Raw genomic sequence first — 16,080 nt, 5'->3', positions numbered from 1 at the left:
GAGGTCTGGGATTGCTATTTCTCCTGTTTTCATTATTTCCCTTGATATCTAGATCTTGTGTTTTTTCTAAGTGAATTTTATTATTATTTTTTATCAAGTTCTGTAAAGCATGCCCTTGGTAATTTGGTTGGTATAGCACAAATGTATAAATTGACTTTGGTGGTATTATCATTTTAATTAAATTGGAATGGCCCATTCATAAGTACTTAATATTCCTCCAGCTTTTTAATCATTAGTGACTTTGAGTTACATTAGTAATTTGGTCAAGTGTCAAAATCTAAAGCCAGATGGGATCAAGGACACACAAAAAGAGGGGTTAGCTTTGGAAAAAAGGACTCTCCCTCTCTCCCCCCTCTCCCCTTCCCCCCTCCCCCTCCCCTTTCTCTCACCCCCTCTCCCTCTCCTTCACCCTCTCCCTCTCTGTCCTCCTCTTCCTCCTTTTCCCCCTCCTTCCCCCCCCCCACCTTTGTATTTGAATTAAAGAAGGAGACATTTTCAGTTGAAGCTCCTGGCAAATAACCTCAATTTTCTCTGTAAAGAGGCAATGTCATAAATTAAGAAAAAAGTGTTTTCAGAGTGTCATTGTAGACTTGAGGAAAGAGAAGAAAGTTTTTAAAAGGCATGTTATGTGGGGAGTGGAGGTCGGAATTGTGACAGAGTCAATGATACAAGGGAAAGGAAGGGGAGATGAAGGAATTATATTCCGATACATTTTTCTTATTCTATTCTTCCCAAAATTTTCCTAGAGAAGGATGTCAAGGTCTCTCTCCCCTTTAATCCCATCACTACTTTCTTTGAACTTCTGTGCATTTCATATCTCCTCTAAGAGATGGTAATGACTTTGAAGGCAAGGACTGGGTTGGTTTTTAGCTTTGTATTCTCAGTACATATAATATAAATGGATATAGAAGTTTATAGTATTGAGATGAATTAAAGGAGGAAAGGTGCTATGAAATTATGTGTTATGTACTTTTTCTTTTTTTTTAGTTTTTCTTTTTGTTATGTACTTTTTTGTGGGGCAATGAGAGTTAAGTGACTTGTTCAGGGTCACACAACTAGTAAGTGTCAAGTGTCTGAGGCCAGATTTGAACTCAGGTCTTCCTGAATCCAGGACCAGTGCTTTATCCACTGTGCCACCTAGTTGCCCTCTTATGTACTTTTCAATGAAATATCCCTTTTATTGTTTTACTACACCTTGACTTCTAGTTTTTCTCCAAAGTTTATTCATTCATTCTCTATGCTATTAAGACTACTGATTTTGCTTTGTATTACTTTATATAAAAAATTCCATTTTTATTTAATATTTTCATAGGCCCCTAATTTTCTACTATGTTAATATGCCATAACATGTTCAGTCATTCTTCACTGATAGAACAAACAGGCTCTTTCTAGAATGGTTTGTTACAGTTGCTATTGCAAACAAAGCAGCTGGGAATAGTTTTGTATTGATAGGACCTTTTAAAATGTATGTTTAAAAGTAATAGAATCACTAACACAAAGGGTATGATCAGTTTTATGATTCTCCATATTTCTTTTAAAAAAATCTGGATCCATTGCTTCTGTTTGTACAAAAATTTTTTAATTTAATATAATCAAAATCATCCATTTTGCATTTTATAATATACTCTATCTCTTGTTTGGTCATAAACTGTTTTCCTTTCCAAAGATCTGATAGGTAGACTATTACTTTCTCTCCTAATTTACCTATGGTATCACCTCCTATGTCTAAATCGTGTATCCATTTTGACCTTATTTTAGTATAAGGTGTCAGATGTTGGTCTATGCCTAATTTCTGCCATACTATCTTCCAGTTTTCCCAGCAGTTTTTGTCAAATACTGAGTTCCTATCCCAGAAGCTGGAGTCTTTGGGTTTATCAAACAGTACATTACTAGTGTCATTTACTACTGCATTTCCTGTGCCTAGCCTATTCCATTGATCTACCACTCTATTTTTTAGCCAGTACCAGATAGTTTTGATGACTGCCGCTTTATAGTAAAGCTCCAGGTTTGGTACCGCTAACCCACCTTCCTGTGAATTTTTTTTCATTATTTCCCTGGATATTCTTGATTTTTTGTTTTTCCAGATGAATTTTGTTATTATTTTTTCTAGCTGTATAAAATAATTTTTAGGTAGTCTGATTGGTATGGCACTGAATAAGTAAATTAATTTAGGCAGTATTGTCATTTTTACTATATTAGCTCTGCCTATCCATGAGCAATTGATATCTTTCTAATTATTTAGATCTGATTTGATTTGTGTGAAGAGTGTTTGGTAGTTGTGTTCATAGAGTTCCTGAGTTTGTCTTGGCAAGTAGACTCCCAAGTATTTTATATTATCTACCGTTACTTTAAATGGAATTTCTCTTTCTATCTCTTGCTGCTGGACTTTGTTGGTCATATATAGAAATGCTGATGATTTATGTGGATTTATTTTATATCCTGCTACTTTGCTAAAGTTGTTAATTGTTTCAAGTAATTTTTGAGTTGATTCTCTAAGTATACCACCATATCATCTGCAAAGAGTGATAGTTTTGTTTCCTCCTTGCCTATTCTAATTCCTTTAATTCCTTTCTCTTCTCTGATTACTAAAGCTAACATTTTTAGGACAATATTAAATAATAGAGCTGATAATGGACATCCCTGTTTCACCCCTGATCTTATTTGAAATGCCTCTAACTTATCATATATATATATATATGTGTGTGTGTGTGTGGGTGTGGGTGTCTAGATATCTATATCTATATCTGTATGTATATAGATATATAGATATAACCTATATCAGATTACCTGCTGTCTAGGGGAGGGGCGAGGGAGGGGAGGGAGGGAGAAAAATCTGAAATTGTAAAGCTTGTATAAACAAAAGTTGAGAACTATCTTTACATGTAACGGAAAAAATAAAATACCTTATATGTAAAATTAAATTAAATTAAATTTTTTTAAAAATCTGGATCTATGGTTTTATTAGCATGGGCAGCTAACCTTGAGGAACCCATCTCTAGCAAAATACCAGATCAGACCCGTCTTTGTGACTTGAAGTCTTTGTGCCTGGGGCAATAAGTGACTTGTCTAGGGTAACACAGGACCTGAACCCAGATGTTTCTCATTCTGAAGTTTGCCCTCCATTAATATGCCTCACTGCCCCTTATTTATCGCCATTTACAACAGTCTATAATCCCACCAATAGTTTTTTAGAATGTCTGTTTCCCTACAACCCTGCCAACACTCAATTCTTTCTTTCATCTCCTCCCCTCTGCTCCCCTCTCCTCCCCTTTCCCTTCCCTTCCTTTCCCTTTCCTTTTTCTTCCTTCCTTCCTTCCTTCCTTCCTTCCTTCCTTCCTTCCTTTCCTTCTTTCTTTCTCTTTCCTTCCTTCCTTTTTTCTTTTTTTTTGCTATTTACAAGTAGATTTCATTACATAAATGTGTATTGAGAATCTATTGCATGTATATCACTATGTTAGGCACTAAAGAGGATGTAGAAGAAATCTCAGTCATGGTCCCAGTCTTTTAGGAACTTGAAACCTAGATAGAGATAGCTAAATAACAGTGCATGGGAATAAGTGCTTTGTGCCTAAATGATTTTCACATTTTGGTTTCTTTAATTTCCTTTATTTCCACATCCTGTCATTCTCCTCCTCATTAACTAGTCTTCTTTGAAAAGCATGGCATCTACAATATATGGCACTATCGGGCTTATAGAGCAGAACTTTAACTAGGATGGAATGCCTGGGGCTTTATCCTAGGGCACTCTCATCTCTGGAGGAAGAGCCTACTTCCTACCCAGAGCAGTTATTGGTACCTGATAGTCCTCTGCAGTCTCTTTGTCAATAGGTATGGATACCAATCATGTCTTTTCCCAGCCATGGACTACCACTACCTTGTAGGTTCAGGTGTTATCATGCCCCTCTCAGGCACCCACCTTTTTGTCTCCCCACCTCCATCACAGTGGTGATAACACCCAGTCAGGATGAACTACCCAGATGCCATCTGGCCTGGAGACCTACATCATTCAAGATGCCTAGGATCCTGGACAATGACAACCTATGCTAACCTGGGGTGTCCTAGGTTCTTAGTGTTCCTACTGCTCCTCTCCCACAACTAATTTTGCTCCAGATGCCAGAATTCCTAACTATGGTTCTCTCATAAGATATGGATTAGACACAGACTCTGAAAAATCAGATCTCTTCCTCTCCTGTTGGTATCTTTTTCACATCCTCCTGTGAATTGCACAATCTTCTAAATGTCCCTAGACTATAGATGAGGAAATTGTAAGCTTTTTGAGGGTGGGAATGACATTTTAATAATCTTATTAGTCCTCAAAATTTCTTATTTTGTAAAGTACTCACTAGCTATCATTTATGACTATTTTATTTATTTATTTTTGGTGAGGCAATTGGGGTTAAGTGACTTACCTAGGGTCACACAGCTAGTAAGTGTCAAGTGTCTGAGGCTGGATTTGAACTCAGGTCCTCCTGACTCCAGGACTGGTGCTCTATCCACTGTGCCACCTAGCTGCCCCCCATTTATGACTATTTAAAAAATCCTGACAGAGGAATTGTCCAAAGCAAGGATAAAAAACAGAAGGTAAGGGGAGGTGTTCACTAGAGGCCAATAGTGGTTAAAATCATAAATGTACATGGTAAACTAGTAAATAATGAATGAATTCGATTGAATTGAATCCAAACACCTTTTGAGCACAAAGTATGTCACCCCATTATATCTGGCAGTTTGCTTCTCCTAAATCTTTGTTTTCAACACTGTACCAATGACTTCATGGTGGGCTCAGAAAATAGAAGCACAATTATAAAATTATACAGCGGGAGTGAGGGTCGGTCCAGACCAGCAGTGTGCTCCTCCGTTCGCCCCCGCCATGGCCCAGCTGATCCGCAATGCCATTGAGAAGGCCCCGGTCCTGCTAAACGCTGCTGCAACTTATTCGAAGCCTCGATTGGTCACATTTTGGCACTATGCCAAGGTTGAGCTGGTTCCTCCAAGTCCTAGTGAGATCCCCAGAGCCTTTGAGAGTCTGAGAAAAAATAATCACATCAGCTCGAACTGGTAGCTTCAAAAATCTCACAGTTAAGGAAGCTCTGCTAAATAGTTTGGTGGCCACTGAGGTGTGCATGTGGTTTTACGTTGGCGAGATCATAGGCAAGGGTGGCATCGTTGGATATAATGTTTGAAGACTAATTATTAGCATCTGAGTGTTTGATTTATCCTTTGTTGTTCATGGAACAGATATGCCTAGACTTCTAAATAAAACAAGGAAATAATGTGGAAAAAAAATTATACAGCAGAGGAAAGTGGTGGTAGCTGATCCTGAAATTTCAGTCTACTCTGAGAACAGAGAGTCAAGGAAATCACGGAGAGAAACAGCCTGTGTGATGGCTGGAGAGCTGACCTTAGAGTCAGGAAGACCTGAGTTTAAATCTTACCACTGACATATAGTGGCTATGTGGCCTCCACCACAGTCTTCCCAGTTGCTGAGTGGAACAGAAAAAAGGAGTGCGACTGAGAGGGGGAGGGAGCCTTTGCTCTCTATTGCCATTTTCTCAGTGCCTGACAGCTTTGTAAGACTGTGAGAAAAGGTGCTGATGTACACCGAGAGGGATTTTCCAAGTTTTCTCACCAGGAAATTCCCCTACATGGATGAAATCACAGGTCCTGATGCTATCAGGGACATAGATAAAAAAGAATGCTTCTTAAAAGACATGTTCCAGCTAAGAATTGGAAATCGAAGGGATGCCCATCAATTGGGGAATGGCTAAACAAGCTGTGGTATACAATTGTAATGGAATATTATTGTGTTATAAGAAATGGCACACAGGATGATTTCAGAAAATCCTAGGGAGACTTACTTACATGAACCGATGTTTAGTGAAGTGGACAGAACCAGGAAAACACTCTACACAGTAACAACAATATTGTCAATGAAGAACTGTGAATGATAGCTATTTTCAGCAATACAATGATCCTAGACAATCCCAAAGGACTAATGATGAAGCATACTATTTACCTCCAGAGAAAGAACTGATATTGTTTGAATACAGACTGAAGCATGCTATTTTCACTTTCTTTTTTTATTCGAGTCTTGTACAAAATGAATAATATGGAAGTGTTTTACATAATAGCACATGTATTTCTGGTTGCTTACCACCTCAGGGAGGGGAGAGGCAGGGAAGGAGGAAGGGATAGAATTTATAACTCAAAACTTTAAATAAAAATGGTGTTGTTTTTTTTAAAGACACATAGCCCTTTAGGGATTAATGATAGCTATGAAAGAGGCAGTGCCTGGCTTCCTGTTTCTGCAAGTTGCTTTTGGCTTTATAGATACTTTAATGTGCAATAAAAACATTTGCAGCTATGACTTTTCCATGAGTTTCACTGGTGGATTCTGTTCTTGCTCCATGTGTCTAAGTGGTAATTATTCAGTGTGTGCACATTTGTTAGACTTTGCATTCCAGTCTGGTCCTGAAATATAACACCAAGGTGACAGGCTGAAACCTGATAGCATCCATAAACCTTCCACATGCAATATTTTTTTGTCCCCTTATGAAATTGTAGTTGCAACCATGGGATGAGAGAAAATTCAAGAAACTGATAGCAATCATACATTGAGGGTATAAATCATCATGATTAGCTAGCTGTCATTCACAGAAATGTGTGTGTGGGGTTTCACAATTATATATACTTATGTAGACAAGACACTCCACCTCTCAGCTCCAGACATTTTATCTAGCTGTCCCCCATGCCTGGAATACTCTTCTTCCTCTGCTCTGACTAGTGACCTTGCTGGCTTCCTTTAAATTCCAACTGAAATCCTACCTTCTACAGAAAACCCTCCCTAACCTCTCTTAACCTCCAAGGCTTTCCCTCTTTTATTTCCTATTTATTCAGTACATATAGCTTGTTTTGTATATTTGTTTGTATGTTGTTTCCCCCATTTGATTGTAAGCTCTTTGAGGGCACAGACTGCAGATGTCATTTGCTTCTTTTTGTAGGGGGCACTTAATAAATGCTTATCGAATTGAATTGAATCTTTACATATATACACTTCTCATAAATATATAAATTTCATTTTGCTTTTTGATAATAATTTAAGAAATATCCAAGGCAAATCCCATGGTCACTTTCTCTTTTTTTCACTTAATAGTATTTTTTTCCAATTACATGTAAAGATAGTTTTCAACATTCACTTTTCTTTTTTGCAGGGCAATGAAGGTGAAGTGATTTGCCCAGAGTCACACAGCTAGCAAGTGTAAAGTGTCTGAGGTCAGATTTTAACTCAGGTCGTCCTGAATCCAGGGCTGGTGCTTTATGCACTGCACCATCTAGCTGCCCCTAACATTCACTTTTGTAAGATTTTGAGTTCCAAATTTTTCTCCCTTCTTCCCTTCCCACCTCTCTCCCCAAGAAGGAAACAATCTGATATAGGTTATACATGTACAATCATGTTAAACATATTTCCACATTAGTCATGTTGTAAAAGAAGAATCAGAAGAAAAGGGGAAAACTATGAGAAAGAAAAAAAAAAGTACAAAAAAAGTGAAAATAGTATGTTTTGATCTGAATTCAGACTCCATAGTTCTTTTTTCTGAATATGGAGAGTATTTTCCATCATAAATCTTTTGGAATTGTCTTGGATCATCGTAGTGCTGAGAGGAACTAAGTCTATCACAACTGATCATTGTACAATGCTGCTGTGTACAATGTTCTCCTGGTTCTGCTCACTTCACTCAGCATCAGTTCACGTAAGTTTTTCCAGGTTTTTCTGAAATCTGCCTGCTCATCATTTCTTATATCATTACATACCATACCATACCATTACATTCATATACCACAACTTGTTCAACCATTCCCCAATTGATGACCATCCCCTCAATTCCTAATTCTTTGCCACTACAAAAAGAGTTGCTCTAAATATCTTTGTACTTGTGGGCCTTTTCCCCTTTGGGAAATCTCTTTGGGATACAGGCTATTGTCACTTTCTTAAAGGGTAGAGGGAAAACAGAATAGATTCATTTGGTATAAGAACAATGATGAAATTCTCTAGATTGTCAGCTTTGTGTCAATAATAAAGAACTTGGACTTTATGATCTCTAAAGACTCTTCAAGTTCTAATGTGCTGTGTGTCAGCACTTTTAGACTTTAATATTGTTGGCATTAATTCCCCCAAACAGATTGTAAGTCTTCCATATTTCAGGAGATGATCTTTGAGAGTTTGTGTAACCAAAAAACTCATCATCCTACCCCCAACCTGTTGATGAGTCTCTGGTCTTTGATCATTCAGTCTATCATTAAAGCCTGGATTTTAATCTCAGCTATCTGTGTGACTGAGAAAAAGTCACTTAACTTTTCTGCCCCAATGTCCTAACTGGTCTCTAGCACATAATAAGTACTTAATAAATGCTTATTGAATTGTGGACATTTTGACCTACAAAATGAAAGGATTGGACTAAATAATCTTGAAGATTCCACTTCACTCAAAGTCTGGGATTCTGTGAGAATGACTGTCTTTTTCCATTTAAGACTCAAGCAAATTAAGCATCCATTTTCCTTGCTGCCTAGGAGTTCACATCAATCTCCCCAGCTGTAAAGTAGAATAGAATGAAGCAGTGTGGCTGAAAGGGTGAGGGAGCCATGGATATCTAGGACTGTGACTCTTTTGAGCTTATGGTAATATTGATAAGCTATTCTGGGTATTGGCAAACTATACAGTGCCCATTTTTGGCCTTTATCTTATGTTTTATCACCCTTTTTGATGACTCCTCCACAAGGACTTTTTTAAGACATAAGAGGGAGCAGCTAGGTGGTACAGTGGATAGAGCACTGGCCCTGGATTCAGGAGGACCTGAGTTCAAATCCAGCCTCAGACACTTGACAGTTACTAGCTGTGTGACCCTGGGCAAATCACTTAACCCCAACTGCCTCACAAAAAAGATAAATTATACTTTAGAGCCCTTTACAAAATATCCTTTTTCATTATTACCATACAACAGCTCCATGAGGTAGAAGTACAAATATTATTATACCCATGTTACATATGGAGAAACTGAAGCACTGAGAACTGAAATCAATTGCCCTTGGCAATACAATTGTGTGGAGTACATCACAGTTCTGGGATTCTAATGCAGGTGTATTGCTTCCATATCCAGTGTTCTTTTCACCAGATCATGACTCTCTCTTTTGGCCTTTGAGTGCTTAAAGCTTCTCACTACAGTGCCTGACCCAGGCCTTCCATCCCAGAACATCTCAGTGATGATAACAAATTGTCCAAAAACAGCGGGATGAGATAGAGAAGGGAGTAGACAGAGAGAAGTGTGGTTATTGGTGAGTAAAAGCTCTCTACAATCATTGTTTAGGAAGGTGGTATCATGGGGAAATGTTGCCTATGCAACTCCATGATCTTTGGGTTCTTTTATTTTTCTGGCTTCATGTTGTGTCAGACCTAGCTCATATCAGAGCTGCAAAAACGTTAGTAGGTGAAGAGTGAGATGATTGTTGGTTGTGAACCTTAAATACATATTGATGCTGTTACTGAGGGAAAGGAACATCAGACAAATTGCCACATCTGGCAGCTTTAGAGCCTTGGATTGTCCCCTTTGTTCTCTCCAACTGTTCAGTAAGTTTTCCTAGAGTTAGCTTTTTGCCTTCGTTTCAGTCTTCATCTGCCACTTTGCCTTTTTCACCTGTCCTTTTGTCTTGCTGTTGTTTTTTCCTAAGGCAGAATTGCCAATCCTCAAAACTTGCCCTTCATTAGTTCCAGTTATCTTATTTTTTCCATAACACAACACTGTCTAGTTTCTCTTGTCCTTTGGGCATACCTGACCTCATGGTTTTCATTGTCTTGTAGCTGTGCAGTGAGGAACAGCAAACAGGGAAGGAGAAGCAGAAAATCATTTTACCCTGGAAGAGACTAAATACAGAGAAAAGAAAACACACTGAGAGCACTTAGGGGTCTCATAAAGTTTTCAAGTTAAAAAAAAATCTGAGTGGTGAGGTTTTCTGTCCCTTAAGGAGTTGAAGCTGGCTGAAGTCTAATGAGAAGATTGCCAGTAACTTGCAGGAACTCTGGGGTGATATTCAGTGCTTAAAGTCTCTGTAAATGAAAGGTAGTTATAAAAATATTTTAAACTGACTAGGGCTAATTTGAGGGGCTAAGCTGACTGGAGGACTAATCTGGGGACTTTTGACTCACTGGCTATCTGACTGCTATTAATTTAATGTGGGCCGTTCATAGAGTTCCACCACACTGCTCCACTCCCCAAACTGACAAGCAAAAGACCTAGAAGCCTCTTAACTAAATAGTCAAAGCAGAGTTTATTCATGAGATACTATCCAAACATAAAAACACAGGGAAATAAAATGTACAACCTGACTGTATTGCTGCATGTCTCTTTCCACTGCATCTCTTTCCCACCTGCTGCACCTGGAACTTTTTTTTAATACAATAAGGGCCATAGCTGCCTCTTGCCTTAGGGTATGTTTCACTTTCACTGCTCAGCTACTTTCCTCTAACTTTCCTTTTAATCTTCTGGCCTCCTTCCAGCGTCTCTAGTCTCCTTACCGCCTTGTAGCCCCTTTTTGTCCGTTCCTCTCTGATCTTGTCAGTTCTCCCTCCTCCTAGTCCTTCAGCCTCTGTTGCCATCTAACTCCCAGGTCTATATATATATATATATATATATATATATATATATATATATATATATATATATATATATATATATATATATATATCTTACCTCTCTCCACTCAGATCTCAGGGCTTTTTTCACCCCCACAGACCCCAAGCTAATCCGCCAGCCAGGGCTGCAGCTGGGGGGATGGGGATGCTCAGGCAGCTGGTGTGTACCATACCCAGGGCTCCAGGGGCCCGTGCCCCCTGCTGCACGTCTGGGACCTTGACATGGGCTACACCAGAGCCTGGCCTGGATGAGCCCAGGATCTCTCAGATAGATCAGCTAAGGGCGGAGGGAGCTGGGCCTCCCTTCCAGCTGTCTGACCTGGCTTCTTGTACAGCCCATGGGGCTTTTTGGCACAGCTGAAGCAGAGGGGGAGGGGCACCAGCACCTCCCACACAGAAGAGACCCTGAGGGCCTAAGGCTTTCTAATCTCAGCCCAAAGGTAGGGTCCCCAAATCAAAATAAATTTTCAGATAGGTAAGTTAACCTGAAATTAATAAGAGTTGAAGTTTAGTTACTAGGCACCTAAACTATGACTCAGGTGTTTTATTTTTTAAAATCTGACTCCTAATCATATTTTCTGATACATTGATAAATGAGTCAGCAAAACATGCATATGGTTATTTTAATAAAAGTTTTTAGAATTTCATTTAAGAGTACATTTAAGAGTGGAAGCATGCATTTATTTCATCTTGGGAAATATTTTTAGTTAAGAACCTTTAACCAAATGCAGAATGGACCACCTGGTTGTGGCTACCAAAATTGCAGTCATAGTGACTAGCAAGAACTGTGAAGTTATGTCTAAAATTCAACCATATTTTTCTGACAACAAATGTCATATTGGCTAATGATATGTTAATATGTTACTCCTCCATGGACATTTGTATTTTATTTAGTTTTTTTGTTTGTTTGTTTTTTTAGTGAGGCAATTGGGGTTAAGTGACTTGCCCAGGGTCACACAGCTACTAAGTGTTAAGTGTCTGAGGCCGAATTTGAACTCAGGTATTCCTGACTCCAGGGCCGGTGCTCTATCCACTGCGCCACCTAGCTGCCCCGACATTTGTATTTTAATGCAAAATACTGGAGAAACATACCCTTAATGAGCAAGAATAATTTTAATGGTGGGATTTCAAGACATGAAATAGGTATTGGGTAGTAAGAAATGTTTTTAGATGGGAGCTCTGGGGGAAGGGAAGAGGTAGTAGGGAAGAACATAAAAAGTGACTTTGACTAGGTCACTTATCAAAGCCATGCATCAGGTTGGCTAAGGGGTTAGTGACATTCAAGCAGATGGATTGCTTTTGTGAGCTTAGCTTTGAAGCCAAGTTAGATAGCTCCAAAGAATAGAATAAATGACAGCATTATCAACTTCAGATTTGATTATGTGGTTTCAGTGTCAGTGACAGTGAATTTTAATAAAATGCAGCAAAGAAAGCAGACTTTCTGCCAGAAGGCATTTAACCACGCAAACTACAATTATATGCAGCACATTCTTTTCTAAATACATTTGCTGATTTTCTGCTAAAAAAAAAAAAAGGAAAAGAAAGAAAGGAAAAAAGGAATCAGTTTTGAAACTTTTGACATTTTAAAATACATTAGTTGCCAAAGGCAATTATTATTAAAATTTTTATTTTGTAGTGTATGATGGCAGTGAGATATATGATACTGGGTAAAACAAATTGAACTAACTTCCAAATTTATAATAAACAATGCAACATCATACCACTGATTTTGATCTGAATTAAGGGATAAAGGATAAGAGAGCAGAGACAAGGTAAAACATTTTTTTCTTTTATTTCAAATTTCATTCTTATTATTTTTGAATTAGCAAGTATTTGTTTTCTTTCTCCCACCTTTTCTGTTTGGGATGTAAAGCCTTTCATAATCTTGTCCTTTCCTTTCTTTCTAGTCTTGACTGACTCTAAGATGAATGTTGCAACTGTTTTTAAGGTTGAGCCCACTTTTCCTAATGGCATTGGGTAGAATGGATCCTTAGCTTGGGAAAAAGGTTTATGCTTTTGTTCTTGCTACAAATTCTTAGCAAATCTGTTTATAAAAGATGTGATATTAATTGACTAAATGATCCTGAACTGCTAATCATTGGAAGGTATTGCTTATATACTAGAGATACTAACTATAATTAATATATAATTAATTATAAATAATTATTAATATATAAATAATATATAATTAATTAGTGATTATACTGGGGAAGAGAACACAAGATTAGGTATTAGAGCTGATAGTATTAGAAAGATACCTCCATAACCCCTTGGGGGTACCTAGAACCATGAAGAAGAGATATAACCTTCCTTTAGGGCAGGGCTTCTTAAACTTTTTCTATTCATGACCCCTTTTCACTCGAGAAATTTTTATGTGACCCCAGGTATATAGGTATATAAAATAGGTATACAAATCAAACATTTGCTACCAAATTTTTCACAACCTTTCACATTCATTTATATAGCCTCATGTGGGGTCATGCCCCACAGTTTAAGAAGCTTTGCTCAACTCATCAGTGTAGATGTTTTAGAATATGGATCTCAGAGCTTATAAAGGTTATAAACTAATAATTTTTTAATTATTTCCCAGTAGAAGAAAGAACCTTAATAGAAGCAAAGAGAAACATTTGCTAATAAATCCAATAACAAATTTCAGGAAGGAAGCTATTAAAATTAATGGCAAGTTCACTTTTGAGATTATATGTCAATTTCTATATTTATGCTATCCACCTTTCAATATTATTAAATGATTTCTTGGGGGGCAGATTTTAAAATAAGCACACATATTCCCTTCCTCTATTTAATTTTTTTTCTTTTTAATATTTTTGGCAGGGTGGATATGGATGTGTATGTGTGAGAAGTATATATATGTCTTTGTCCATCTCCCAGTACAGATGTCGTAGTTCTGGCTGTTTAACTGTCCCACTAGGCATATTCACAGTCCCTTATTTTCTGAGCAATTTTGTCAGCTGTTTCTGAGTTCTTGGACAGGCTCAATCTTGTCTTGTTTAGAGATGACAATAGGGACTCCATATTTATGCCTGATGTCTATACAGAATAAAAAGAGAAATCTTTAAGCATCAGTGTTTGGCATGGCAGATCAGGGGCAGCTAAAAGAGGGAATTAACTATCTTTGGAAGTCTTATACTTTATTCACTTGAGTATACTTTGATTCTAGCTTTCTCTCTCCTTTTTTTTTGGGGGGGGGAACGGGACAATGAGGGTTAAGTGACTTTTCCAGGGTCACATAGCTAGTGTGGAAATTTATTTTGACTTGGGGACCCTACCTTTAGGCTGAGATTAGAAAGCCTTAGGCCCTCAGGGTCTCTCCCCCTCCTCCTCAGCTTCAGCTAAAGCCCCCAGCTCCCTCTGACCTGAGCGGAGCTATCTGAAGGATCCCGGATAGCCTGTGCTGAGGCATAAGGCTCGAGAGCACCACCCCCCAGCTGCAGCTCTGGCTGGCAGATTAGCTTGGTCTGTGGGGGCGAAGGAAGCCCCGAGATTTAAGTGGAGAGAAGAAAAGGTATATATAGACCTGGGAGACAGACTAGGGGGAGTTCGGCTGAGTAGAGGAGGAAGGAGAATAGAGGGAGATGGACTAGAAAAAGAAGGAGCGAGGACAGACTAGATAGAGAGACAAGATTAAGGAGAGAACGGCTGACTAGGGTAGGAAGGAGACTGGAAGGAGACGGACTAAAAAAAGGAGGGGGACGGACTAGAGAAGGACGGACTAGGAGAGAAGCTGACTAGAGGGGAGCCCAGACAAGGACGGAGGAGAGTTCGGTTCAGAAAAGGAGAGACCGGGCTGACAAGGTTACAGGCCTTAATACAAACCAGGGAAAGTCTAACTTGCCCTGAGGCCGGATTCGGCTAAGGCCCTTATTGTATTCAAGAAGTTCCAAGCCAGCAGGTGCAAAAGAGACACAGTGGAAAGAGACCGCAGGAAAGCAGTCAGGTTGTACATTTTATTTCCCTGTATTCCTAATTTGAAATAGTATCTCATAAATAAACTCTGCTTTGATTATTTAGTTAGAGGCTTCTTAATCTTTAGTCTATCAGTTTGGGAGCAGTGTGGTGGAACTTTATCAACAGCCCACATTAAATTAACGAAGTCAGATAGCCAAATAGTCAACAGTCCCCAGTTTAGTCCTCCATAGATCAGTCCCCCCAAAATCAGCCCTAGTCACCAAAAATATTTCACACTAGTAAGTGTCAAGTGTCTGAGGCCAGCTTTGAACTCAGTTCCTCCTGAATCCAGGGCTGGTGCTTTATCCACTGTGCCACCCAGCTGCCCCTGCTTTCTCTCTTCTTCACTAAAAGCAAATGCTGTTATAATATTTCTTTCCTTTGCCTGACTTAGGGTTAAGTCTTTAAGTTGGTATGTTTTTCTTTTCCTTTGACCGATTAAACACATCCATTGGAGTGAAACAATGAACAGGATGTCAGCTGCCCAGTCCTCTGAACCAAAGAAAATTCATAATTCCTCTTCACATTCCTTATCCCCACCCACACGCCAATCCTTAGTACTTGGCAAATCCTATGTGCAGGATACCATTGTTGGTTAAGTGAGAGATAACAAATAAATGAATGATGTTTCTTATTGATTAGAAGACTAATATTCATAGCGCCCAAATTAATTCCTCACTTTATTTTGTAATCAGCTCTGTTTTCCTAATATTCTTTTTTTTTTTTGGTGAGGCAATTGGGGTTAAGTGACTTGCCCAGGGTCACACAGCTAGTAAGTGTGTAAAGTGTCTGAGGTTGGATTTGAACTCAGGTCCTCCTGAATCCAGGGCCAGTGCTCTAACCACTGAGCCACCTACCTGCCCCAATATTCTTGATGTTACACACGACACAGTTATTTCTTGAGTAAAACCTACTGAGAGGCAACTAGGTAATGCTGGACCTAGGAGATCTGAATTCAAGTTTGATCTTGAACATTTACTAGCTTCGTGACCCTGGCCTAGTAATTCAACCTCTATCTGCCTCTGTTTCCTTCACTATAAAATGGGGAACCTATCTCCCAGGGTTTTTGTAAAGATTAAATGAGATAATATTTGTAAAATGCCTAGCACGATTCCTAGCATGTAGTAGACACTTAATATATGTTTATTACTTTCCCTTCTACCCTCCCTTCTTCCCTTCCTTTCTTCCTTTCTCCCTCCTTCCCTCCCTCACTCCTTTCCTTTCTTCCATTTACTATGAGTTTACTAAAAACTTTTAATTAAGCTGGTATTTTTTGTATCTCTCTTAATTCAGTGTGCTGTAATGGCCTAGAGGAAAACATCCATGTGAGCCAATGTGGAACTCAAATATTCATCTCTATCAAGTCAAGAAGCATTTATTAAGTGCTTACTATATGTTAAATATTGTGCTAAATGCTGGGAATACAAACACAA

At 38.6% G+C, this 16,080-nt stretch overlaps 1 pseudogene; it reads left to right on the top strand.

The window, feature by feature from the left end:
* Positions 1-4,819: 4,819 nt before the first annotated feature.
* Positions 4,820-5,266, top strand: LOC122725617 (annotated as a pseudogene).
* The last annotated feature ends 10,814 nt before the right edge of the window (positions 5,267-16,080 follow it).

The sequence above is a fragment of the Dromiciops gliroides genome, chromosome 4, assembly GCF_019393635.1.
Source record: "Dromiciops gliroides isolate mDroGli1 chromosome 4, mDroGli1.pri, whole genome shotgun sequence".
In the NCBI taxonomy this organism is placed as follows: domain Eukaryota; kingdom Metazoa; phylum Chordata; class Mammalia; order Microbiotheria; family Microbiotheriidae; genus Dromiciops; species Dromiciops gliroides.
Note: the sequence above shows the minus strand (reverse complement) of the source record. Positions and strands in the feature narration are given on the sequence as shown.